Source organism: Meles meles, chromosome 3 (assembly GCF_922984935.1).
Source record: "Meles meles chromosome 3, mMelMel3.1 paternal haplotype, whole genome shotgun sequence".
In the NCBI taxonomy this organism is placed as follows: domain Eukaryota; kingdom Metazoa; phylum Chordata; class Mammalia; order Carnivora; family Mustelidae; genus Meles; species Meles meles.
Genome location: NC_060068.1, coordinates 149,783,019 through 149,809,694, shown reverse-complemented (window position 1 = coordinate 149,809,694; position 26,676 = coordinate 149,783,019). Strand labels below are relative to the sequence as shown.

Below are 26,676 nucleotides of genomic sequence, written 5' to 3'. Positions count from 1 at the left end.
ATTCTGGCCGTGTCGCCGCTTCCCATCCGTGCAGCAGGAGGGACTCTCTCTGCGAGAGGGCCAAACCCCTCTCTGCGGTGGGTGTCCCCGCGCCGCGCACCCTCCCCCTCCAGCCCCTCCTCCCTGGCTGCCATAGAAACCGGCCTACGAGGTCCGGGCGCGCGTCCCGGCGCCTGACCGGCCCCCGGCCCCCTCCCCCAGGCCAGCCCCCGGCTCCCGATTGGTCCTCCGGGAAACGCTGCGGGGCGCCTCTGTCCCCGCTGCAGAGCCCGGGCCGGGGCCCGCGGGCGGTCTTTGCCGGGGCCGCTGTCGGTCAGGGCGGCTGCCCCTGACAGCTCCGGGAGCCTCCCGCGCGGCCGCGGCGCCCGCCACCCACGCACCCACCGCGCGGCGCGCGCTCCAGCGCCAACCGCCCGCCGCTCCTGGCCCCGCGCCGCCGAGCCCGTCAGCCGAGCTCGCCACGAAGGTAAGCGAGGGCCGCGGGGCTCGAAGCCGGCACCCCCGCCCCGCCCTCCTCTCCTCCGCCAGGTTGCCGACCCGGGGCGGGGGGTGCGGGCTGCGAGCGGCGCCCGTGCCCCCCGCCAGCCGAGGGGGGAACGGAGACACGACTGCCGGCGGGGCGGGGGGCGAGCTGGGGTCAGGAGAAGGGTGGGCGCTCCGGGGGGACGGCCCCTCTCGGGCAGTCGGCGCGCGCGAGCAGAGGGCGTTGGAGCGGGAGGCGCGGGTGCGCTGGCGCGTGCGGGCGGGTGCCTGCGCCGCGGGGGGCGCCCCGGGTGTGGGCTCGTGTGTGTCCCCCAGTCCCAGCGCCGTGCGGGCCCCGCGTCGGTGTGCGCGCCCGCACCTGAGCCCGGGAGAACCGGTTCGCGCCTCGCCGGGCGCACACCTGGCGCGGGAGCCGGAGCCCTAGGGCGCGAGCCCAGGTGTGGACAGTTAGTTCGTACGGAGCGCTGGGAGCTCGCAGTGAGGGCAGTGACAGCGAAGGGCTGTGGCCCAGCACGCCCCGCACCACGACGCTCCCTAAAGAGTAGTGCTTCTTTTGAAGACGGCACAAGTAAGGAAGTCAGGAGTATTAGGAGCTCCGGGATGACCAGGAAAGGATGGCAACGGGGTCTTTAAAATGTCACTTCTGGCCAGCGTTTGTGTGCCTGACACAACATCTGGGCAGATGCAGATAAAGGTGCTCCTTGGGCAGCAAAGATTCAGCGGTCAGCACTTTCTTCTTCCCTTCCTTCCCTCCCTCTTCCTTCCCCTCCTTGCCTCTCCTCCCCCTCCCCCACCCCACCCTCCCCCCGTTTTCGTCCTCCGGAGTTAGGTAGACAAGAGGGCTCTCTGTTAGACCCACCCTCCCCCACCCCATTCCTCATCCCGTTTCAAAATGGGAGCAAATGAGCCACATTCTGAGCTCTTACCCGTGCAATTCAGACAAGTTTGGAAATTAAACAAATCGCGTTTGCACTTGAGACCGCGGGAATCCAAAAGGGAAACAAAAACAGACCGAAAAATCTATTCCAAGTTAAGTCAAGATTTCAAGGGGGGGAATCTAAAAAGAATACTTGTTTATGGCAATATGGGGTGTGTGTGTGTGTGTGTGTGTGTGTGTTAATGTTTGAAAAATATGTATCACTCAAGCTTGCATCATCAGTATTCAATGTGATTCACAGAAGCACTTAAAAAGATGGTTTCTGTTAGTGTTGCAAAAGCACTTCTAATTTGGTTGCCATGGTAACCGAAGAAGTCGCCCCGCACCGTTGAGACGCTGCCTGGCTGGAACCAGGAACTGTTCTTGAGATCTCCTCACGTCCCCCCCATGTCACCATGGTAATAATAATTGAGCTTATAAGATACTTGTTTCTTTTCATTAAAGAGCTAAAAGCCTGGGCATGTTGTTTTTAAGTTTTATCTTTTCAGAGTTTGCAATTTGAGAGACCGATCTTCCCTCTCAGACAACTAAGTGTAAGCACTGCCCTCCAGCCAATCAGCCCTGCTGGGCCAGCTCTCTTCCCATTGCTCGCAGGGCTGAGGGGAGAAGGATGAAGGAGGAGAGTGTTTGATGTTAAAGGAATCCTGGCCTGGCACCAGATCTCCCTCCCCATTTAGCATTTAAATCTGGAGTCCCAATTAGCTCTCTAATTAGGAGATGGGGGAATGTGGGTGGGGGTCCCAGAAGGAGGTGAATGGAGGAAAAGCTAAGTCCTGCTCTCCATGTACTCCTGTTCTGTGTGCTGTTGAATTTGCCTCCTGGGTTTATTTTTGGCTTGACCACTGTTCAGTGGTAAGCCTGGAAAACCCTTCAGAGAGGCCTCCTTCTGTGTTAGGAAAAAATGTGGATTGGATATTTAGTTTGAGGTGTGTGCTTTTTTCTAGTAACTAAACTGCATTTAAAATAAAGGCAGGTTTGTATGAAATCGAAATTTCCTGGTAATAACTACAATAGACCATAGAGACCTCTATGCTCTTGGTTTAAGCCTTAGGTTTTCAGTTAAGATAGATTCATCTGGGAGCAGCAGAGGCATCATTCAGATACTTTCATTAGCAAATGCTGGTGTCCTTAAAGAACCATGATTCTTTATATATCCACAATTCCTGAGCAATGAATCCTATAAAATCAATTTTGTACATTGATGGAACATGACTAGAAAATTTGAAAGCCAAAATATTTCTTCCTAGTAGGTTAATGTTTTCGGCCAAATATATAGTTTCATTTTGAGAAATTTAAAAATTAAAATGTAATGTGAAATCCAACTTCATTTTTTAAAGATTTTTATTAATTTACTTAGTAGACAGATCACAGAGGAGGAAGCAGGCTCCCCACTGAGCAGAGAGCCTGATGTGGGGCTCGATTCTAGGACCCTGGGATCATGACCTGAGCCGAAGGCAGAGGCTTAACCTACTGAGCCACCCAGGTGCCCCACATTTTTTGAATCTTATTACAGTATTTCATTAAGGACTAAAAAGCCTTAATTCATTGGCTGATTTCTTTCAGTTGTTGAGAGGACCAGTTGTTTATAAAATTAGTCTCATTCTATTGTTGTCATTTCCTATTGTCATCCTAGAAAAAGTTTTCTAGAATTGAAGTTATATATTTCAAGAGAAGAAAATATTCAAATTACTTATGAAGGTAATAGTCTCCAATTTAATTAAGCAGATCGCAGCTTCTAAAATTACTTTCTCCCAAGAACTTCAAAGATGGATAGCTCAGCCAGTATTACACAGGATACTCAGGAATATTAACCGGTTTTACAGATGAGCAAGTTGCATTCAAAAGACTCAAGTCATTTCAGCTAACCACATGGAAAATTGAGAGAAAAAATACAAGAGAAAATCAGGATGGGAAGAGAGACCGAGTAGGAATGGTGAGAAGAATTCAAGAATAGAGAGAAAAATAAAACTATAGGGGAAAGGGAGTCCTCAGTGAGCAGAAAACACACAGATTAAGGGAAAGGGAGTCAAAGAGAAAAAGTCAGGTGCAAAGAGGTTTGCACAGAAGCAAACAGACACAGGAAACCAAGAGAGAGAGCAGGAAGCTAAGAAGAATTCTTCATCTTCCAAGGACAACGGAGAGCTTGATGCTTTTCCAGAAAACCCAGGTATTCCAGTTAACAAACTCCTCTGACTTATGTCAGAGAACCCAAGGCAGGCCTGAGGGGCATATGGCTGCCTGCTGGCCCACTGCCTCCTGTCGCACGCAGGCCAGGAGATGAAGCAGTTTTCCCGTCTCCATAATGTCACCATACTGTCTTCCCAGTCCTTAAGTCACCAAGAAAGCCTACAGATCCATTTGTTGGGGTCATTTAGTTGGGTTAGTTTGTAGACACACTTGATTATGTAATTATAATTTTTTACTTTAAATTACAAGTTTTGACTTTCAAAAATTGCATTCATATTTATCAAATAATGCATTCATCTAATTTTATGAAATAGAGCATTTTAAAAGATTCTAACCAAATCATCATTCCCCCTCTTTGGATACCGGGGTCATCTGTTTGGCTGCTCTGGCTCTTGGCTGTTTAATCACTTACCTCCGTATTTCTAAATAATTTGCATATGTAGCTGGTCTTGATTTATCAGTTTTAGACAGAATCTACATGCTTTATCTTATAGGGGTGGATATAGCTCTCTCACTCCACCCTTTCCAACTTCCCTTTCTACGTTATTTTTGCAACATAGTTGGTGGAAAGGAATCAACCAGGGCACCATTGGCATAACCTTTTATTTGAAAATTGCAGGCATGGGAAAGCCCTTAGGAGCATCTGGCTCAGGACAGCAGGGCTAAATATTTCGTAGGACTTTAGCCAGATCAGCCAAAGTTGAGCTAGTATCAGAAATAGTTATCAAGGATCTTAGAGGAGGGAAGAATTGCTCTCACAGATTAGCATCCATTGTTTGAATAATTTCGGTTTAGTTCAAGGGAATGGGTAGGAAAAGTCAGGGGGTAAGTCTAGTGGGAGGGTAAGAAGCCAGAGCAGCTCTTTGAGTGACTTGGTTGCTGCTCTTTGGAATCATGCATGCTGGCAGGGCATTTTGCATTCCATTTCTGTTTTCTTACCACTTTCTGTCTTTTAAAAATGATCAGTGCTCTCATTCATACAGGGTCATTCCCTTAGCTCTACTAATAGTTTTTATATTCTGCGCATTTGCCTTATGGGACATGCGGGTTTTAAAATGTAAATTAAAACACAAAGACAAAAAATTTGCCGTAGACTAATCAATGATGTGATGGCCACATCTAAAATGATGACGCATCTCTCATGCCAATTATTGGTAATGCGCAAGGTAATTATTTCTCTAGAATGTAATCTTGTTCACCCCCTTGTTTTGCAAGTGAGGTAACAAATCCAGAGATACTAAGTGTAGGGTCATTTCTCCTGACTCCATGCTGGGCATGGAGCTTTACATGGGGCTTGAACTCACATCAGGAGATCAAGACCTGAGCTGAGATCCAGTCAGACACTTACTTACCCAACCAAGCCACTCAGGAGCCCCTCTCTTGACTCCCTTTTAAACACTCATTCTTTCACCCTCTCTCTCCTTGACTGCCTTGTCTTATATTCCTTTTCTTTTTTTAAACCTTTTTCTTTATTATAAAGAAAGATTAGGTGCACCTGGGTGGTTCAGTTGGTTGAGCACCTGCCTTTGGCTTGGGTTGAGGTCCTGAGGTCCTGGGGTCCTGGGGTCCTGGGATCGAGCCCTGCCTGCATTGAGCCCTGCTCAGCGGGAAGTCTGCTTCCCCCTCTCCCTCTGCTGCTCCCCCTAATTGTGTGCTCTCTCTCTGTCAAATAAGTAAAGAAAATCTTTTTAAAAAGGAAAGATTATACTTCTTTATTATGAATTATGTATTATAAAACAGTACATATTTTAGAGATAGCAAGAAATAGTGGTTAAGTCTTATTTACTTTTTTTAAAGAATGTTTTTAAAAAAATTATTTATTTATTTATTTAACACACACACACACACACACACACACAGAGGAGAGCCCGAGCTGGGGGAGGGGTGTGTGGGGGGGCAAGGAAGGAGCAGAGGGAGAGGGATAAGCAGACTCCCTTTTAAGCCCCGGAGTCTCACAGGGCGCTGGATACCATGACCCTCAGATCATGACCTGAGCCAAAATCAAGAGTCAGACACTTTAAATGACTGAGCCACCCAGGCACCCCAAGTCTTACTTACTTTTTAAAAAAGGTTTTATAGTTAATGTACAGTGTTATATTAGTTTCAGGTGTACAACATAGTGATTCAACACTTTGTACAACAGCCGGTGCTCATTACAGTAAGTGCCCTCCTTAATCCCCATCAATTGTTTCACCCATCACCCCACCCACCTCCCTTCTGGTAACCATCGATTTATTCTCTATAGTTAAGAGTCTGTTTCTTGGTTTGTCTCTCTCTCTCTTCTTTCCCTTTGCTTGTTTGTTTTGTTTCTTAAATTCCACATACGAGTGAAATCATATATTTGTCTTTCTCTGACTTCTTTCACTTAGCATTATCCTGTCTAGCTCCATCCACGTTGTTGCAAATGGCAATATTTCAGTCTTTTTTATGGCTGAGGAATATTCCAGTGTGTATAATATACTATTTCTTCGCTATCCATTCATCTACTGATGGACACTTGGGTTGCTTCTAGAACTTGGCTGTTGTAAATAATGCTGCTATAAACATGAGAATGAAGACACCTTGGTCCAAAACCTATGGGATACAGCAAAGGCGGTTCTAAGGGGGAAATACATAGCCATCCAAGCCTCCCTCAAAAACATTGAAAAATCCAGAATACACCAGCTGTCTCTACACCTTAAAGAACTGGAGAATCAACAACAAATCAAACCAACTCCACATGCAAGAAGGGAAATAATCAAGATTAGAGCAGAGATCAATGAGGTAGAAACGAGAGATACCGTAGAACGTATCAATGAAACTAGAAGCTGGTTTTTTGAAAGAATCAATAAGATCGATAAACCATTGGCCACACTAATCCAAAAGAAAAGAGAGAAATCCCAAATTAATAAAATTATGAATGAAAAGGGAGAGATCACAACTAACACCAAGGAAATAGAAACAATCATCAGAAATTATTACCAACAGTTATATGCCAATAAGCTAAGCAACCTAGATGAAATGGATGCATTCCTGGAAAGCTACAAACTCCCAAAATTGAACCAGGAAGAAATTGACAACCTGAATAGACCGATATCTAGTAATGAGATTGAAGCAGTGATCAAAAACCTCCCAAAAAACAAGAGCCCAGGACCTGATGGATTCCCTGGGGAATTCTACCAAACTTTCAAAGAAGAAATAACACCAATTCTCCTGAAGCTGTTCCAAAAAATTGAAGCAGAAGGAAAACTTCCAGACTCTTTTTATGAAGCCAGCATTACCCTGATCCCCAAACCAGGCAAAGACCCTACCAAAAAGGAGAATTTCAGACCAATATCACTGATGAATATGGATGCAAAGATTCTCAACAAGATCCTAGCAAACAGGATCCAGCAGCACATTCAAAAGATTATCCACCATGACCAGGTGGGATTCATCCCTGGGTTGCAAGGTTGGTTCAACATTCGCAAATCAATCAGTGTGATGAACACATCAATAAGAGAAGAGAGAAGAACCACATGGTCCTCTCAATTGATGCAGAAAAAGCATTTGACAAAATCCAGCATCCGTTCCTGATGAAAACGCTTCAAAGTATAGGGATAGAGGGAACATTCCTGAACTTCATAAAATCTATCTATGAAAGACCCACAGCAAATATCATCTTCAATGGGAAAAAGCTTGCAGCCTTCCCGTTGAGATCAGGAACACGACAAGGATGCCCACTCTCACCACTCTTGTTCAACATAGTATTAGAAGTTCTAGCAACGGCAATCAGACAACAAAGAGAAATAAAATGTATCCAAATTGGCAAGGAAGAAGTCAAACTCTCTCTCTTCGCAGATGACATGATTCTTTATATGGAAAACCCCAAAGACTCCACCCCCAAACTACTAGAACTCATACAGCAATTCAGTAACGTGGCAGGATACAAAGTCAATGTACAGAAATCAGTGGCTTTCTTATACACCAACAATGAAAATACAGAAAGGGAAATTAGAGAATCGATTCCATTTACTATAGCACCAAGAACCATAAGATACCTGGGCATAAACCTAACCAAAGAAGTAAAGGACCTGTACTCGAGGAACTACAGAACACTCATGAAAGAAATTGAAGAAGACACGAAATGATGGAAGACTGTTCCATGTTCTTGGATTGGAAGAATAAACATTGTTAAAATGTCTATACTGCCTAGAGCAATCTATACTTTTAATGCCATTCCGATCAAAATTCCACCGATATTTTTCAAAGAGCTGGAGCAAATAATCCTAAAATTTGTATGGAGTCAGAAGAGACCCCGAATTGCTAAGGAAATGTTGAAAAACAAAAACAAAACTGGCGGCATCACGTTACCCGATTTCAAGCTTTACTACAAAGCTGTGATCACCAAGACAGCGTGGTACTGGCATAAAAACAGACACACAGACCAGTGGAACAGAGTGGAGAGCCCAGATATGGACCCTCAACTCTATGGTCAAATAATCTTCGACAAAACAGGAAAAAATATGCAATGGAAAAAAGACAGTCTCTTCAATAAATGGTGCTGGGAAAACTGGACAGCGATATGTAGAAGAATGAAACTCGACCATTCTCTTACACCGTACACAAAGATAAACTCGAAATGGATAAAAGACCTCAACGTGAGACAGGAATCTATCAGAATCCTAGAGGAGAACATAGGCAGTAACCTCTTTGATATCAGCCACAGCAACTTCTTTCAAGATATGTCTCCAAAGGCCAAGGAAACAAAAGCAAAAATGAACTTTTGGGACTTCATCAAGATCAAAAGCTTCTGCACAGCAAAGGAAGCAGTCAACAAAACAAAGAGGCAACCCACGGAATGGGAGAAGATATTTGCAAATGACAGTACAGACAAAAGGTTGATATCCAGGATCTATAAAGAACTTCTCAAACTCAACACACACAAAACAGATAATCATATCAAAAAATGGGCAGAAGATATGAACAGACACTTCTCCAATGAAGACATACAAATGGCTATCAGACACATGAAAAAATGTTCATCATCACTAGCCGTCAGGGAGATTCAAATTAAAACAACATTGAGATACCACCTAACACCAGTTAGAATGGCCAAAATTAGCAAGACAGGAAACAACGTGTGTTGGAGAGGGTGTGGAGAAAGGGGAACCCTCTTACACTGTTGGTGGGAATGCAAGTTAGTGCAGCCACTTTGGAGAACAGTGTGGAGATTCCTGAAGAAATTAAAAATAGAGCTTCCCTATGACCCTGCAATTGCACTGCTGGGTATTTACCCCAAAGATACAGATGTAGTGAAAAGAAGGGCCATCTGTACCCCAATGTTTATTGCAGCAATGGCTACGGTCGCCAAACTGTGGAAAGAACCAGATGCCCTTCAACGGACGAATGGATAAGGAAGATGTGGTACATATACACAATGGAGTATTATGCCTCCATCAGAAAGGACGAATACCCAACTTTTGTAGCAACATGGACGGGACTGGAAGAAATTATGCTGAGCGAAATAAGTCAAGCAGAGAGAGTCAAGTATCATATGGTCTCACTTATTTGTGGAGCATAACAAATAACATGGAGGACATGGGGAGATGGAGAGGAGAGGGCGTTGAGGGAAACTGGAAGGGGAGATGAACCATGAGAGACTATGGACACTGAAAAACAACCAGAGGGTTATGAAGGGGTGGCAGGGGGGTGGGGGGGGTGGGAGGTTGAGGAACCAGGTGGTGGGTAATAGGGAGGGCACGTACTGCATGGAGCACTGGGTGTGATGCCAAAACAATGAACACTGTTATGCTGTAAATAAACAAATAAAAATAAATATTAAAAACAAAAAAACAAAAAAAAAACATAGAGGTGCGTGTATCCCTCTGAATTAGTGTTTTTTTGTGTGTGTTTGGGGGGTTAATATCCAATAGTGTGATTCCTGGATTGTAGGGTAATTCTATTTTTAACTTTCTGAGGAACCTCTTTACTGTTTTCCAGAGTGGCTGCACCAGTTTGCATTCCCACCAACAGTGCATTTTTCTCCATATCCTCTCCAACACTTGTTTCTTGTGCTGTTGATTTTAGCCATTCTGACAAGTATGTGGTGATACCTCATTGTAGTTTTGACGTGCATTTCCCTGATGATGAGTGATGTTGAGCATCTTTTCATGTGTCTGTTGGCCATCTGGATATCTTCTTTGGAGAAATGTTTGTTCATGTCTCTGCCCATTTATAAATTGGATTATTCATTACTTGGATGTTGAGTTGTGACAGTTTTTTATATATTTTGAATACTAACCCTTTCTTGGGCACCTCATTTGTAAATATCTTTTCCCATTCAGTAGGTTACCTTTTAGTTTTGTTGTTTGTTTCCTTTGCTCTGCAGAAGCTTTTTATTCTGATGTAGTCCCAATAGTTTATTTTTGCAGGTGGTTAAATCTTCATTCTGGAAATAGCTTGCTGCATTTGAATTCTGGCTTTGTGACTCACTTACTATGTATGTAACCTTGGGCATGTAATTTGATCTCTGTGCCTCACTTTTCTTTGGCATAATAATAGCATCTACTTTCTAGGATTATTGTAAGAATTAAATGAGTTGGTTCAGATAAAGCTCTTAGAACAGTGTCTGGCACACAGTAAATGTCATTGTTGCTAGTATTATTATAAAAATACAGAAATAAATGTTAAAAAGAAAGAAATAATCATCTATAATTCTATTTCTAATCCTATCTTTAATCCCAGAGAGATTACCACGGTTAACATTTCAGAGGTTTTTTTTTTTTTTTTTTTGTAGTTAAAAACAAAGCCAAAAAAATGAGATACTGTACATATAATTTTATTTGTTGCTCTTTCCAGTTTATGTTTTGAGCTTTTGGATATTGGGTAGTCAATATTCTTCTGTATGGCATATTTGTTTTCTGTATTGATCCTGAGACAGACTTGCAAATTACGTGCTCAGTAAGTATTAATTGTCTGGGAAGCCAACCTTCTTCTGGACTCTTTGGGCTTGGGACAGATAGATGTAAAGAGAGGTCCTGACATCCTGAATTTGAGAAGTCCCCCTGCAACTAAGATAGATCTTTCTCTTTTTTAAAGTTTTTATTTATTTATTTGACAGACAGAAATCACAAGTAGGCAGAGAGGCAGGGGGAAGCAGGCTCCCCACTGAGCAGAGAGCCCAATGCAGGCCTCCATCCCAGGACCCTGGGATCATTACCGGAGCCGAAGGTGGAGGCTTAACCCACTGAGCCACCCAGGCGCCCAGATCTTATCTTTTCCAATGCATAAAAACATTCTGGAAATGTCACCTGAAGTGTGGACACAGCAGAATGAAGGAATACTCATGTAGGAAGATGATGGAGGACGATGGGGGTGACAGGGCCAAGAACCAGAATAGAAGTAGTGAGGGATGACTCAGTGGGGCCCCTAGATGGGAGGTGTGAGTCTCTATACTGCACAGCAAGGGCCAAAAGAAATATAGGTCTGATGTTTTGGTCTATCCTTGCAACCTCAGAGATTAGGTGAGGCTGGTAAGCCGGTGAGAAAGCTTCTGTGTGTGGACACCTTCCGAAGGCTGGCCTGCATTGATCTCCTCCTGGGACATCTGCCAGTTTGGTTCTTCCACAATCCATGACAGTCACCTGCCTGCTTTACTCACACGGGACGCGTGTGATCGGAAACAACCACTTAGCAACACTTTCAGGGTTTTGGAATGAAGCCTTGAACAGCCCCAGTGAGGATTCTTGCCTCCTAAGAGCATTCAGTGGAGCACTGAGGCAAATTCGTGTTGAGTTGGATTGTGTTCCATCAAGTTGCACATGCCAGAGAATTGCTATCTCCCCAGGAAGCAGAGACGATATTCAGAAGAAAGTGGGCTGGGTGGCCAGCTTTGGCAGAGACATTCGTAGCTAATTTAGAAGGTACAGAGGAGTACTTCTGTCTTGCCTAAACTCAGGCTTCCTTAAGAATCACTCTGGGTAGACTCATCCTCATGAAACCACTCTGTGTGGTTTGGTGATCACTGTCCACCAAGGACAGTAACAAAGATTTGTCGAAGCTCTAAAACAGTTGCATTGGTTAATATCTATAGAAAACAAGACATCGCTCTTTCAGAGGTTACTACATAGCAGTGCTAAGTAAGGAGACTCTCTGCTCTGCCATTCTTCCCCCTGCTCTCACATTTATCCCTTCACTGTCTTTTTTTTTTAAAAGATTTTATCTATTTATTTGACAGAGGGAGATCATAAGTAGTCAGAGAGGCAGGCAGAGAGAGTGAGAGGGAAGCAGGCTCCCTGCCGAGCAGAGAGTCCGATGCGGGACTCGATCCCAGGAGCCTGAGATCATGACCTGAGCCGAAGGCAGCGGCTTAAACCACTGAGCCACCCAGGCACCCTAATAAATAAATCTTTTTTTTTTTTTTTAGGATTTTATTTATTTGAGAGAGCATAGAAGGGGGAGGGTCAGAGGGAGAAGCAGAACCCCCGCTGAGCAAGGAGCCTGACTCGGGACTCGATCCCGGGATTCCAGGACCACGACCTGAGTCAAAGGCAGTCGCCCAACCAACTGAGCCACCCAGATGCCCCCATCCCTTCACTGTCTTTAGGTGACCTCTACACCTTGAGACAATGTCCACACAGGAGGAAAGGGAAAGGAGCTGTGCTAGTTACCTGGTGTAAGCCAAGAGTCTCCTTACTTAGCACTGTTATATAATAACCTTTAAAAGTGTCTTGCCTTGTTTTATCAGGAAGCACAAGTTATCAGAAATCCCTTACTAAGGTCTCATTCTCCAGAGCTGTGGCTCCTGGCCAGCCTAGCTGTGGGACAGAAAGAGAAAGTAGGTTTTCCAGCTTCTATAGCAGAAGAAGGCAAGGAAGGGAGAAAAGACTTAGTAAAGATGTTGAGTGGGTCAGCCTGTAATGTTTGCCACATTGTCACTTATTGGTAGGGTGCCCATATGTCCCCATATGTGAGGGCCAGCCCTGGTTTACACCTGTTGTCCCAGTGTGATTTTTTTTTTAAGATTTTTATTTATTTATTTGACAGAGATCACAAGTAGGCAGAGAGGTAGGCAGAGAGAGAGGGAAGCAGGCTCCCTGCTGAGCAGAGAGCCTGATGCGGGACTTGATCCCAGGACCCTGAGACCATGACCTGAGCCGAAAGCAGCGGCTTAACCCACTGAGCCACCCAGGTGTCCCTGCCAGTGTGATTATTAATAGCAATCCCTTCTATTCTCAAAAGCATCCTGGTTTGAATGACAAATTCTGTGTTCACTCTACTTATTGAGCACTTGCTATTTATTGTAGGATCTTGTTAAATAGTAGTTATTAATAAAAACGATAGAATATAACCGTAAGATAAATAATAAGCCAGGATTACATGTGGTGAGTGCCTGTGTGGTACAGGCAGCCGATGTGTAGGTTTTACGGGAAAGAGAAAAGAGTGAATTGGCAAATGAGTTGGGGTGAGCTGCTTGGGTGGAGAGGAAGTACAGGGGGAGATGTGACACCATTGCATGAAAAATAAATGGATTGGGTGCAGTTGGGAAGATGGAAAAGTTTCTGTGCCAGGGTTTGCTTTGAAAAGACTAACACCAGGGGCTCTTGGGTGGCTCAGTCGGTTGAGCACCCAGCTCTTGATTGTGGCTCAGGTTGTTATCTCAGGGTCATTGTCTCATGGTCGTGAGGTCGAACCCTGTGTCAGGCTCCACACTCAGTGTGGAGTCTGCTTGTCCCTCTCTCTCTGCTCCTCCACCCACTTATGCTCACTGGCTCTCTCTATTTGTAAAATAAATAAAATCTTAAAGAGAAAAAAGACTAACAGCAAGTAGGTTTTAATGCTGCCTTTGTTGGAGTGATGAACACTTTGTAATATGGGATATTATACTGAGATACTGATTTGGTCTAAAGTATTTTGAAGACTTTTGACACAAAATAGAAGGCCATGTATATATTAAGTCAAATATACTTTTCTTCCATCACAAAATTTATCAGAGAAATTTTGCATATGTGAAGAAACATTAGTTTCTAGATTATTATCTTGTGGATCATGTAGTTGAGTATGACAAGGAGCTGTTTAATAACAAAGTCCTTAATCAAGAGACTATATTTGTAGCTTCCAAATTTTCTTTTGAGTTGATTTGAAATGAAAATATTTCATTTGATTTGAAATAAAAATAAACTTAGCTGTTTATTTTTTTTTCCTTAGCTTGGTTTTAAAATCCCAACACTTTGTTTTATATAGTTGTTCATTCTGTTGGGCTGCTTGGTGGCCTGACATAGTGGAAATAAACAAAGGGAAGAAATTTGGTTCTTGTCTTGTCCCTGGCCACTAACTAGCAAGTCTCCTTCCTCTCTGGATCTGTTTTTTGAATACAAAATGAGAGGTGAAATAATTCTGTGGCTCCTCTATTTTGCATCCCTAAGAGTCCGTGAGTATGTTTGGGTATCAGGGAAACATGGAACAGCCACTCTGCTTGCAGCCTCAGGTCCCCTTGGTTTAAGGAGGTGGTAAGAAGTAAGACTGCAGAGGGGTGCCTGGGTGGCTCAGTGGGTTAAGCCTCTGCCTTCAGCTCAGGTCAGGATCTCAGGGTCCTGAGATCGAGCCCCGCATCGGGCTCTTTGCTCAGCGGGGAGCCTGCTTCCCCCTCTTCCTCTGGCCGCCTCTCTGCCTACTTGTGATCTCTCTCTGTGTGTCAAATAAATAAATAAATAATCTTAAAAAAAAAAAAGTAAGACTGCAGAAGTGCCTGAATGCCCATCTACGCAAGCTGCCATTCATTTCTGGCAGAAGGAAGGCATTTCTTAAGCATCATGGAAGGTCAGTGGCACTTAGTGGTCTGGAGGGAAGAAAGACAAGAAAGGAAAAGACTCATTTTATTCCAAGTTCTGAGCTATCTTACAGCGTTCAGTGATCTAACATGGTCCACAGAGCAGTGAGGTTTAGCTCACCTGTTTCTGGGTTTGTGTCCTGAGAGGTTCTAATGGCGCATCACGAGTCTAATCATTCTGACAGTCCACTGGTGGCGGTCCAACACCAGCCCTCCCATTCCCATTCTGCTGCTACAGGTATCCCCCGCTTTTCAGAGTCCACAGGACACCATCCCGCTTTTACAAAAGATCTGCACTGGTATCTGTTTTCGCCAACCAAATGAACGCCCAAGAAGATTTTGGCTTTTATGAAAAGAGGCAAAAAATGGACATGCATTCAGCTTGGTTTTGCAGTGAGCCATTCTGGAGGCCGTGCCCCCTGAGCAGTGGCAGAGGCCCCTCCTGGCTCCTTCCCTGGGAACTACACACAGCATCTTACCTTCCCCATTCCTAAGAAGTGGTTTCTTCTTATGAAATCTTTCTTAGGTAGATATTGATTTTCCCAACTTTTCGCTTGTCAGATTTAGAACCGACTGCTGAGCACTTCCTACTTTAGCTAACTGATGGAAATGTTGAAAAAGATTCCTCCCTGTGCCATTCCCCAGACAACTCATTGCCTTGTCCAAGACTGCTCAAAGCACTGGGCTTCTGTGGCTATTCTCAGCCTCTCATAGGTAGCAGTTGTGCTCATACCTTGAGACGGCACAGAGATTTTGCTGTACCAGTGTACATTGTGAAATTGCAACAGGTCTGTTTGGTATGTGGGTGGCATGGAAATACAAGACTAAGTATACCACTTTAAGCATTTCCACACACGGAAACAAAGATTGGTTGAGATTCCAGCTGAAATCCATTAAATTTATAGATTCTCTTGGGAGAGAGTTTATGTCTTTATGATAGTGAGTATTCCCTTAGTAAACATGATATGTTTTTCCATTTATTAGATCTTCTTTTATGTTTTCCAATAAGCTTTCACAACTTTCATAATTTATGTCTCAACTCCTTTGTTGGATTTATGCTTAGGTATCTCATGAAATTTTTTGTTACTCATGTCAATGAAATATTTCTTATTATTTCCTTATTATTACCAGATTATTATTGGTGAATGCAAATGTTATTGAATTTGCACTAATCTTGTCTCCAGCATACTGTTAAACCTACTTAGTTCTAACAGTTTATGAGTAGAGGTTCTGGGATTTTCTATGTTTAAAATCCGTATCTTTAGTAGTGCCTGGGTGGCTGTCAGTTAAGCATCTGCCTTCGGCTCAGGTCACAATCTCGGGGTCCTGGGATGAAGTCCTTTATTGGGCTCCCTGCTCAGTGGGGAGTCTGCTTCTGCCTCTGTCTCTGTTCCCTGCTCATGATCTCTCTCTCTCACACACACACACACTCTCTTTCTCTCAAATAAAAATCTTTTTTTTTAAGATTTTATTTATTTATTTGACAGACAGAGATCACAAGTAGGCAGAAAGGTAGGTAGAGAGAGAGGAGGAAGCAGGCTCTCCAGTGAGCAGAGAGCCCGATGCGGGGCTCGATTCCAGGACCCTCGGTTCATGACCTGAGCCGAAGGCAGAGGCTTTAACCCACTGAGCCACCCAAGTGCCCCTCAAATAAAAATCTTAAAAAAAAAAAAAAAAAGGAATATTCCTTTCTGATTCTCCTGCCTGCTTTGGCTACTGTCATGCCCAAGCTTGGACACTGTGGTGGCTGCCAGTGCCTTAGAGCATTTTGTTCCACAGCAGAATCCACCAAATGCAACAGCAAGTGGAATCGGGCAGGCTTGGCAGCTACGCCGGCCTTACGACTTTGAGTTTGGACAAATTCCTTAACCTCTCTAAAATTTTAATTATTCCATCAGCACAATGGCAATTTTATTATCTGTCTTATAGAGTTGTTATAATGATTAAATCAATAAGAGAGCACAGTGTCTGGTGTATTTCAAACGCTTAATGAAAGTAGCTTTTAGTATTTTTTTCACTGTTTGAATGAATAATATCCTAACACCAACTAAAAATATGGCTTCTTTCAAATGTCCTACAAAAGGTGTTATTAGTTTGTAGATTTTAAGTATATTCTGTCTTAATTCCTTTTAACGAATATTTATTTGGTGCCTCCCATATCCTAGGACTAGAGGCTGGGGAGTATTGAAGGTATGTGATAAATAAGTAGCAGAGATCGGTCTAGAGAGACCAAACACAATTAGAATATGAACTGACAGAACGTATGATATGAAATACCAAGATGGCATATAAGATAAGATATGAGAATATCAAGATATGAGTTCAGTGGGACAACTGAGGAAGAAGCAACTAACTGTCTAGGGAAGCAGAAGAAAATAAGAAGGTAATCTTCTGGTAGGGTCTTAAAGGCTGAAAAAGGTAAGGAACAAGTGTGTTCCAGGCCAAACAAGCTGCGTATATAAAACTACCCAGGCGTGAAAGATACGTTATGATAGGAAAGGTAAAACCTTAGGAATAAATTGTATAATTAATTCAGAATTGAGTCAGAACTTCCCTTCAGGGCTGGATATGTAGCTATGAGTCTTGGAGCTTGGGGAAGGGGACTAGGGATGCCTTGGAACCCCCAGTGAACACTGACCCTCTAGTGTCCTAGAGGGAGGATTTAATTCACTGTTAATTAGTATTGGTTTTGGCTCCCCTGGAGAAGTGTAAACATAAAGAAGGAAAGGAGTCAGGAGAAAGGCAAAGGCAAGTGCCTGGATGTGTATATTTGCAGAACCGTTTCAGAGGAATTGGGAAGTACAGGGAAGATCTTGAAAATAGAGCAGGATTTATCCTGCCTGCTTTAAAATAAAACAAATTCTGCTGGAGGCTGCTAACATATCACAGCCTAAAAATAAAAACAAAAGGATTTGGAGCCTTTTTTAGTCTTACTGTGAACATTTTAACCTCAGTAACCTTCCAAAGGGAAGTCATAATTGAGTTGTTTTTATTGTCTGTGGGCTGGAGCAGATGCTGGTGTGTAAACATTCTGATGCTTCCAATTCAAACAGCCTTCTTAGGAATGTCTACCCACATTTGAGGTGTGCTTCACTGGGAACCTTAGAGTGTTGTAGAAAAGCAACAGGGCATCTCACCAAAGCCCACGACGTTTCAAAAATTTTCCAGTCAGAGGTGTTCTGGTTAGGGACTCTTGTAACAAACAAACCAGCCCTTGTTTCAGGACAGAACACTTGAGTTTTGGGGTTTTGTTTTTAAAACTTGCCTTTATTTTTTCTTTATCGTAGAACAGTTGTTAGTAATGGTGGTGGTGTTTTTCCACCAGAGAAGGAAATGAAAGAAATATCTATTTCTGCACCTCCTGGGATCCATCCTACCTTTTAAAATATCTGTACAACTCAGATCAGTTTAGGCAGCATTTATGAACTCTGCCTGGGTCCTTGGGTGTCCAGAATAATGAAGTTAATCAGACTGAGGACCTGCCCTATAGAAACCTGCATTCCAGTGGGGAGGACAAATGTGTACACAAGTAACACAAACAGTAGACAGAATTTGAAGATGTTCAAGGAAAACACAGAGATCATGCGGGAAATACCAGAGGAGGAGCTGAATTCTGCTTGAAGTATCAGGAAGAGAAGAGAGAAGAGAATTTCAGCTAAATTTGAACAAGTAGAATCTAAACCATTAGATGGTTGAAATGAGAAAAAGAATGAAATGAATCTTTGTAAAATAAGAATTTAAAATAATTGTTATGCTTAACAACAAAATAAATCTGTTTTAATTTGTTTATTTATTCATCTATGCCATAAACAAGTACTGACTACCTATGATGTGCCAGGCATCATTTAGAGAGAGAGGTGAGTAGAACATCCTTCGTTCCTGCCCTCTGTACCCTCACTGTCGACACAGACCGACAGATGTGCACACGAGAGAGAGATGTCCACAGAGAGGTGCATGAACTACTCTGAGGCTTCCTTGGACTTAAAGGAGGCAAGGAAGACTTCACAGTGGGATAGGGTTTGGGAGGGCCAATGCGGGAATGGGTTGAAGAGAACAGTCCTTATAGGTGAAATGCCAAGTACAAAGGCATACAGGCATGAAGCAGCATGGGATGCTCGTGGGACCTGAGGTAGGGCGCTACGGCTCAGATACAGGGCTCCATGGAAGGGAGGAAGCGTGCTCCTTGACCTTCTTAGAGTCGTTGGCTGGGTCCGAAAATTAAACTGGCAAAGATTAACAGGAGAAAGACATATACAGGTATTCAATAGGTTTTGTGACATGGGAGTCTTGTAACAAACAAACCAGCCCTTGTTTCAGGAGAGAACACTTGAGTTTTGGGGTTTTGTGTTTAAAATTTGCCTTTATTTTTATAAGCAGTCAAACTTGAATACTTTATGCTGTTTGATGAGGAGTGGATCGTCACAGAGTAATATGATAAACTAAGGAGTACCCTCGTCCCCCCTTATCTCGAGTTTGCTCTCCATGGTTTCAGTTATCTGAGGTCACATGGGGCCCAGAAGTCGAGGATTCTTCTGACTTATTGTCGGAAGGTCATTAGCAGCCCAACACCCCACCACCATGCCTGCGTCCTTTGCCTTGCCACATCTTACATCGGCATTTTATCATCTCACAGCGTCACGAGAAGGGTGAGTGCAATCCAGTAAGACGTTTTGAGAGACCATATTCACATACTTTCATTACAGTGTATTATTATAATTGTTCTATTTTATTGTGAGTTATTGCTAGTAATCTCTTACTGTGCCTAATTTATAAATTAAACTTCGCCATACTTATGCATGTATAGAAGAAAACATAGTCCATACAGGGTTCAGCACGATCTGCGGTTTCAGACATCCACTGGGGGTCTTGGGACATATCCCCCAAGGATAAGGGGGGAACTACCATATGAGGTAAATTTGGTAAATTGGGGGAAGCTTAGCAAGGCCCATTTGTTAGGATTCTAATTGGTGCCCCCGTCTTCAGAAATAAGGATGCCCCTTTCCTCCATGTATAGGGAGGGCACCTCTCTCTTGAGGGTTTTATAACATGTTTCAGGGAAGAAGGGCAAGGGGAGAAGGAAGTCAGACTGACTCTCCTGCTTAAAATATTCAACTTATCAAGGTGTCACTGGGCGGCATGCCCCGAACCCTATCAGGGCACATGGGGGAAGGGAGCGGGGGTGGGGGGGGGATGAGAAATGAGGCGAGGCATGAAATCAAGAGCCAGAAGTTGGAGAGCTTTCTAGACCACGCAGTGGGGACTAGGTTCTATCCAATACTCAATGTAACAAAGTTAGTTTAAGCAGAGCAGTAATACCTACATTTTAGAAAGATCTTGCAGCCAGTTTCCTGGAGGACAGAGTTGAGCTGGGAAAGAGAGGAAGTTAGGAGGCCATTTAGCCAAGTAGGTCCGGCATGGGATTAAACCCGCTAGAGGCTCCTGCCCCCGTCGGTCCAAGAAGCAATTTAGAATTTAAGCAAAGATAACCATAAGGTAGCTAATAAAACACAGATTCTGATTTTTCTTAGATGCCTTGAAAAACATGTATCAAATATCAAAATACTTTAAGACTTTTATTGCCTCTTCCCTGTTGGTGCTTAAAGCATGTGCACGTCTACCTATTGTGGGACACGGCCCGCTCGGTGTAGGTAGCAGCAGGGTGATGGGTGAAAGGAGCGGGGGATATTGAAGTGGGAGGATTTACAGGACTAGGTGAAGGCACGAGAGAAACTTGGGATGGCGCTTAGGTTTCGGACTTGGCTGACAGGAGACTGGCCATGTCCTATCCTGCCTTTGGATTGCTAGAAGCTTCATTCCCATCGTTCCCGACATCTGGCAGAGGACTCCTCCCAGGCAGGCAAGCCTCCCACATCTCTTCTCCTTGCAGAGCCCCTCCATGTTTTGCACTTATAATGCCCTCCTCTGGGGGCCCCAAGCAAACCCCTCATGGACTTCCGAATCCTCAGGACCAGATTCAGCCTCTGTCATAAGCACCATTTCAGTGCAGTTCTGTCATGAGGCTCCTGACACAGCTCGGCTCAGGACAGGAGGGCTCAGCAGGGGCTCCCAGTCCTCTGACCCATCTCTTGTGGTCCCCTGGCTAGTGCTCCTCTGTGCAAAGGTCACCTGGTCCCCTTACTCACTGAGACTGTGGCACAGTGACAAAAAAGAGAAGATACAGTGTCTTTATCCCAGTGTCAAGCATAATTAGCCCACTCCCACCCAGCTCCCAAGTCTGTCTGGAACAAAGCCCCAGGCAACAGCCAAATGTATCTCTGAGATTTTTCCTGAGTATTCTGAAGTGTCAAGCACTGAGAAGACAATTTTCCTTACGACCCTGGTCCTAGTGTTCACTACACCATTTTCTTCAGGATTCCCGAAGCCCCAGCCCCCAAAGAAACAAAACAATATTTACAGACACAGTCTCAAATGGAGGTTTAGCGCCTTCTCCGTGTTCTTCCAGGCCCAGGGCAAGAGTCAGGCCCCAGTCGTGCCGTTGATTTTCATGACCAGTGATTGAGCGTCTGCTTCCGCTTGGCATTACATTCTGTAGTCAGTTGGTAGCTATGTTACCATTTCAACTACTTGATTCAATGTGGTTCCAGGTTTTGTTTCTAAGTCATCTTATTTCTGGATTCAAAACTTCAGAAAATCTCAGCTTTGGGGCCCTGGACTAGACCATCTCAGTCAGGGGGGCCAGTGTATCATATGGGGACGAGTCACTCTTACATATGTGGTCATCAGAAACCGACCCCAATCCCCAGGAATTGGCAGAGATAAATGTGTATTTCTAGCCATTAAGCCAAGAAAATCTGTTGTAATCATAGTCAAAATAGCCTCAACAACAAAGGCACAAACAGGAGGAGAGGAAAACATGATGGAGCTCTCTGAATTGCCCCTCTTCACCCCAGTTTCATTTCCCTCCTCCCTGTCAACAGTTGGGAACTCATGTGTCCAGAACATCTCCTGCACTTTGCAGCTGTCTTTCCTTACACACGCATAGATCCCTGCTTAAGTGAATAGGGCCTATTTTCAGGAAACTCTCAGAACTGTGCACATTTCGTGGACCCTGAGGCTGTTCCCCTACGATCCCTTATCCTTACAAAGACAAGTAATTCATAAAATGCAAGCTAAAGTAGTACAGGGTGGGGAGAGGGGAATGCAGGCTGAGAATCCCAGTGGAAACCTTGATGCATCTTTCTGAATCTTTTTTTAAAAAAATATTTTATTTATTTATTTGACAGAGATCACAAGTAGGCAGAGAGACAGGCAGAGAGAGAGGAGGAAGCAGACTCCCCGCAGAGCAGAGGGCCAGATGTGGGGTTCGATCCCAGGACCCTGGGATCATGACCTGAGCCAAAGGCAGAGGCTTTAACCCACTGAGCCACCTAGGCGCCCCCATCCTTCTGAATCTTTTCATGTTTAATCCTCAACCTTTTTGCAGTTTTATGCACTGAAACATTATCTAGTCTCCAGAGCTCAAGCTTTGTTTCCGAGTTGCCCGGTGAGATTGGAGGTCCTCGTTATCTACTTTGACTAGCCTCCTTGGGGAAATGGTTTCAGCCAGAAATGCTGGGTCAATTAGCCAGAGCTATGGAACAGTATGTAATTCTCAGAACTTGCTCTGAAAGGCTCCAGGCTCCCTGGTGGGCAACACTTAAACTCCCTCCTCAGCACTGTATAATCATGTCTTCCGTCAGCCCCAGGATGGTGCCCACTCTGGGGAACAAAGTGTCTCTAATTACATTTGCCTTTCTCTTCCTCAGTCGCAAAGGTCCTGTGAGTGGACACCTGTGCCAGGCAGTTCTTGGAGCAATAAAGGCACAGCCAGACGTGGGAAGGCCCTGCCTCTCCTTTTAGAGAGCCCTTTCTTTTGCTTTTCCAAGCCAGGTAGGCCTGCGTGAGCTTTGACGTCACCATTTGTGTTCTTCAATGGATTTACGTCATTATTTACCAGGCTTCCTAGAGGTGAAAGGCTGGTTTGGTTTTGATGAATTTTCTTTTCACATAAAGTCCAGAGTGACTGCCTGATTTATGCATTTCCTGCGCCCCCCCACCCCTGCCTTGAGGTTTTTCTATTTCCCATCCAGATGAATATTTTTTTGTTTTAAGAAATCAACTTAGGGGCACCTGGGTAGCTCAGTGGGTTAAGCCTCTGCCTTTGGCTCAGGTCATGGTCTCAGGGTCCTGGGATAGAGCCCCGCATCGGCTCAGCAAGGAGCCTGCTTCCTCCTCTCTCTCTGCCTGCCTCTCTGCCTACTTGTGATCTCTATCCATCTGTTATATAAATAAATAAAATCTTAAAAAAAAAAAGAAATCAACTTAATCTTTGATCCTGGAATACTTACAGGTATAAACCTATAAAGACATGTAAATGTCCTTCGTAATCATTTTCTTTCCTGAGAGCATTTAAAAATGTAGAGAGGCTGTATTTTATGTGGAATAAACTGCTCTTTTCTGAAGACCTTAGGAATGGCTTTCTGTGAGGTGAGTTGAGGGGGTGTCCTTTATAGAAACCGGGCAGGGAGTTTGTCCCTGTGTCTGTTCCCGGATGGTGCTAAGCCAACCTCCTACGAATTTTGAGTTGTTCTTCATGACAACAGAGGAAAAGCTGCAGCAGCTGAGATCAGATGTAGTGGCCAAGGAGATGAAAGGACTGCTTTTTCCCTCTGGAATGCAAGATTGGAGTTTAAATGTGAGCGATGTCTTGAGATCAATGCATTTTTGATACCTTTTAGTAATGCATTAAAGAAATGTATCCGAGATTGGGTAGAAAGATAAGGAAACATTTGCTTACCAATGAAGGCTTTTTGGAGGAGGTGAGCAAGGACAAAGTATTTTGGGGAACCATGGACAAGTCATGTAACCTCTTTGGGCCTTTGTCCCCTCATCCCTAAAACGACGGGGGAGAAGAGGAGCACTAAGGTGTCTTCCATTTCTGACCTTCCAGGATTGCATAATTCCTTGTTGTAGTCATTTTGGACAGTCTGGGCAAAGACCATGAGGGAAGGAAGGGGAGAAAGCTGTAGGAATGTAAGCAGGAGTAGAAGTTGCAGACAGAGATGTGAATAGCTGAAAAAGAGAACGTGAATGGTCTAGAAGCTGAAGGTTTTTTAATGCAAAAGCATGGTCAAGGTTATTACCGAAAAGATTTGGAGGCAGCTGGCTGGGTAGTTTGCACGAAGGGAGTATTTTCTAGTATAACATCTTAATGGCTTTCATTATTTTATATGTATTTAAAAGTAGACATTTAAAACATACAATTTAATGGCTTTTCATATATTCATGGAGCTGTGCACACCTCACTACAATCTTAGAATATTTTCATTGCCCTAAAAAGAAACCCTGCTTTTTATCCATGAATGATATTTTATTGTCCGTGTATACAACGCTTTATTTCTCCCCCATCAGTTGATGGATACTTAGGTTGTTTCTACTTTTTAGCTATTATGAATTATGTTGCTGTGAACACTTGTATAAAAGTTTTTGCATAGACATAGGTTTTTCATTCTTGTAGGTATAGATCTAGGACTGAAATTGCTGAATTACATGATAACTATATTCAGCCTCTATCTATCTATCTATCTATCTATCTATCATTTTTTAATTTATGGTACCAAAAGGAGATTTTATTAAAGCATGGGGACAGGACCCGTAGGCAGAAAGAGCTGCTGCTATTTAGCTGTTTTAAAGACTGACCGATTTTTCTTCAAAGTGCTGAACCATTTTACATTCCCATCAGCAGTGTACCAGGGTTCCCGTTACTCTCTGTATTTTTAATACTGGTCATCCTAGTGGGTGCGAAGTGGTGTCTTGTGGATTTGTGCTCCCTGATGCCTAATGATGGTGAGCATCTTTTTGCATGTTTATTGGCCATTTCTATATCTTCCTTGGATAAATGTCTATTCAGAACCTTTGCCCATTTTCAATTGGACTATTTATCGTTTTATCATTGAGCTTTATTTATAGATTCTAGATGTAAGTCCTTACCAGATACATGATTTGCAAAATTTTTTCCCATTCTGTAGGTTGTCTTTTCACTTTCTTGGTGGTGTCCTTTGAAGCATAAAAGTTTGGGATTAATGATGCCAGGTTGTCTATTTTTGTTGTTGCTTATACTTTTGGCATCACCGTTAATGAATCCTTGCTTAACCCAACGTTGTGAAGATTTATTACGGCCATGTTTTCTTCTAAGAGCTTAATAACTTAATAACTCTTTTTAGCTCTTACAATTGGGTCTTTGATGCATTTTTTTAAAGATTATTTATTTATTTATTTGACAGACAGAGATCACAAGTAGTCGGAGAGGCAGGCAGAGAGGGAGAGAGGAGGAAGCAGGCTCCCTGCTGAGCAGAGAGCCCGATGCGGGGCTCAATCCCAGGACCCTGAAGGAATAATCCTTCAGGCGTGAGCTGAAGGCAGAGGCTTTAACCCATTGAGCCACCCAGGCGCCCCTCTTTGATGCGTTTTGAGTCAACTTTTGTTTATGGTGTGAAGTAGGAGGCTAACTTCATTCTTCTGCATGTAGATAGACTTTTAATTATTTTTAATTATATATTTCTAGTTATTTTCTGAGTGGTTGCTCTAGGGCTTAAAATATATTTTTTAACTTATCAGAACCTAGTTTAAATTTATACTAATATAATTGCAGTGTGATCTAGAAATTTTATTCCTCTAGAGGTCCATTCCCAGCTCCCCTTTGTTTTGCTATTATTGTTATATATATTATATCTACATGTGTTAAAAATATAACATATGGTTATAATAATTACTTTGTATAATTTTTATGTCCTTTAAAGAAACAGAAAAGGAAGGATAGCAAGTATAGATAGTCTTGGGTGTTATTAGGAGCCCTTTAGGTACAGAATTGATCTCTGTTTTGCTCATTGTCATATCCCCTACACCAGAATAGCGTTTATCACATAGTAGGTGCTCACCTAATATGTAAATCAATAAATAATTCTCTCCATACAGAGAGCATCCCCAAAAAATGGGGAAGTAAATTATGAAGAGAATAAGAGAATAAGATTACGTGATTTTGGTGGTAGTGTGGGAGAGGTAATAATCACAGTAAAAAAGTAAGAAGACAATGTCTTTCTCATTCAGTGTCATGTATCTGATGCCTAGCCCAGTGTTGACATTTGGTAGATACTCAGGAAAATATCCCATGGCTAGTGCAGATCTTGGGGGATGAGGCAAGGGAGTTTTAGTCTTAGACGTTCCTGTGCTCTCCAAATGGACACATTCTCTGCCTCTTCTCAGTGACCATGGCTCTGCGCTGGTGATTCTCCTGGGGTTCTCACCTTGTGTCCCACATCCCCACTAGACTGTCAATTCCCTTTGTGTGTTCTCATCAGGGTGTCCAGTCACCGAAGGAAGAGAAATACAAGCCCGTTGGTTAGGAGTTAGCAAAGGGAAGACAGGATCAATTTATCATTAACCAAGTTGGAAGGGTGGAGCGTGGCCCATGAGAAGAGGAAGAAGAAATCTATTGGTAATAGACTGATAATAGACTGAGACAACTGAGAGAAAGCCCGTGATAGTCTAGACTTATTTAATTCTTTCATTCCCCCACAACACCTATAGAAAACCTGCTTTCTACTAGTCTAGAGATACGTATAACAAAGTGTTACACATTTTGTGGTCCCCTGGCTAGTGCTCCTCAGAATATTAAATCTGAGGCATAAAGAAATTTGCTTCATTGTAGTAAGAACTTTCTGCAAATAATTACATAGTCCTTTACAGTAGCTAAGATGTCCGAGATTGGCACGTCCCTGCCTGGGCTTGAATCCCAGCTGGATGGAGTCACCTGATCACCTCCCTATGCTTTCCTATATAATTGAGGTATTAGTACTTGCCTTCCAGACTGCTGGATTAAATTGTTAGTACACATAAAGCACCTAGGACCATGCCTACTACATAACATATAAGAGCTAACTACTATTATCGACATAACAATTATTATTAAACAAAGACCACAATAGTTAATTGAGGTCATCTAGTAAAGTTCAATACAATTTTAGAGTTCCCATTGTCCACAGGACCTAGCTACCTAGAAATCTTCTTAGTGGAGGCTATTTATGTACATAAGATTTACTTATTTAAAGGCTGGAGCTGTTAAAAAGGAACAACCCTCTTCTTTTTTTTTTTTTTTTCTTTTTTTTTTTCCATTTTATTTATTTTTTCAGCGTAACAGTATTCATTCTTTTTGCACAACACCCAGTGCTCCATGCAAAACGTGCCCTCCCCATTACCCACCACCTGTTCCCCCAACCTCCCA

The 26,676-nt window shown here is 43.3% G+C and overlaps 1 protein-coding gene across 1 annotated transcript in view; it reads left to right on the top strand.

The window, feature by feature from the left end:
* Positions 1–268: 268 nt before the first annotated feature.
* Positions 269–26,676, top strand: part of NIM1K (NIM1 serine/threonine protein kinase) — a 65,283-nt gene continuing 38,875 nt past the window's right edge. The window contains exon 1 of the mRNA XM_046000806.1: positions 269–466. The gene's annotated coding sequence lies outside the window, so the exon portion shown is untranslated. The remainder of the gene's footprint in view (positions 467–26,676) is intronic.